This window comes from Symphalangus syndactylus, chromosome 1 (genome assembly GCF_028878055.3).
Source record: "Symphalangus syndactylus isolate Jambi chromosome 1, NHGRI_mSymSyn1-v2.1_pri, whole genome shotgun sequence".
Taxonomy (NCBI): domain Eukaryota; kingdom Metazoa; phylum Chordata; class Mammalia; order Primates; family Hylobatidae; genus Symphalangus; species Symphalangus syndactylus.
In genome coordinates, this window is record NC_072423.2 from 124,309,316 (window position 1) to 124,311,227 (window position 1,912).

A 1,912-nucleotide genomic window follows, 5' to 3' on the forward strand; every position below is an offset into this window, starting at 1 on the left:
GAGTGATAAACTTCTGATATGTGATTCTTCTGTATTAATTTTATGATCTTGGAGCTTACAAAAATAATGCATGCCTACTTTGTACTTTTTGTGCTTACCTCTTTGAGCTGAGACAGGTAACTTGAACTCTAGTCTCTTGGCTCTTACTTTGGTTCATGAAGATAATTATAGTTCACTTTCTTAAAGATAGCAACCTTGAGGACCTGTCTCATTCTAGGATGTAGGTGCTTAGATGTGACTCAGATGTGAAAGATCCACTCACTTGTGCAGGATGGAAGACGTGTGGTTTGCGGTGTTTAACAGATGCATATTGTATTTCCTCTCAGGGTCTTCTCTAGTCCAGGAAACTGACTAGCTCTGTGGACTATTGTTGGATCTCAGGCAGTTTCTATGGGTGGCAGGCCCTTCTCCCTCCTCCATCTGGAAAAGGGAAAGCTTCAGACTTAACTAAAATTTTTCATCTCTTTCCAAATCATATGTATGTTGGAAGCAGAACCTAAATGCAAGTCTATTTACAAAGCCATTAATATGTGATGGGTGGGATAGCAAGGTCCCATAGAGGAAGAAGACTTTTCTTAGTCCATCCATGATACAACAGTTCCAGAAGAATGTTCAAAGCACTTAATTATTTCGAACTTGAATCATCTTCTGTAATCCCCACACAGAATCCTCCTGGAGTGGAGAATTGGGAGAGGAGGTGGGCTTTAGCTTTCCCTTCTTGCGTCCCCTTTGTTTCCAGCTTTCTTTTTCTCAGCCCTAGAGGAGCTTTCCTCCTCAAGACTCCCACTCTCTCTTGCCACATTCCCTTCAGTTCCTTCAGTTTTAAACTGTCTGTGTCCTCATACTTCTTGCCAGCTTTCAATAATTCTGTTTAATTTTCATTTTTTGTTTTCTTAGTTGGAACTCTGTAAGGCTGAAGATCCATGAAGGTAGGGGAGGGGATTAAAAAAAGTAATTTGCTGATCTCTGGTCAGACATTTATAAGATAATCAGAGGTTTACACTGCCAATAGAGGCTTAGCAAAATTCTTGTATACCATTTTTACATTTATAGAGTCACTGATTCTTCTCAGTGTGATTTGAGTTGTTCTTTTCAGTTACTCAGCACATGCCCAGTCCTACCAATGAGTTGTTTTGGGCTTTTGTTGGGAATAGTATGTAAGTTTTTCTACTCACAAGCTGTTTCAAAAACTGGACAAACATCAGCTTTAGTGTTAATGTCTGTGGTTTTAATCCTCCTTGGACTTGGGAACACCATTTTATTCACAAAAAAACTTTGGTTTCCAAAAGTTAAATCACATTTTGCATGGACCATTGGATGATACCATTAAAATGATCAATATTTTTTTAATATGAGATGATAGTTGATATCAAACTACCATGATACTTAATTTCTCTTATAAATATTTAAATGAGTGATAGTTAACAAATCTGATTTTAAAAAATATCAACACTTATATGCTGGATGTTATATCTTTTGCACTTATTTAAACTTATGCAGAAAAATGTGTGACCGGGTACATTGCTTTTCAAATTTCTGTTAAGGTATACGTGAAAAATAAATTTGAAGACCATCACCATATATAAATACAGCCGGATGGTATCTTAAAGACCCTTCAGTTAATAAAAAACCCTTGAAGACCCTAAAGTCCCAAGTCCAAGTTTTGTCCTACATATGAGGCATCTGGTCTACTTTCTGGGCTTACTCCACAATGTCCCTTGCAACCTTTAGTTCCACTGTTAAGAAAGAGATATAAATAAAACTCCAATTATCTATATATTTGACCCATGATTTACTAACAGTAACAAAAAGGCAACATTTCTTATGAAATTTGGCAAGAATATAGGGTAATGGCTTAATTTACCTAAGAAAGGAGACGTTTTATCAATTTCTCCCATTTTTGATTAAATGA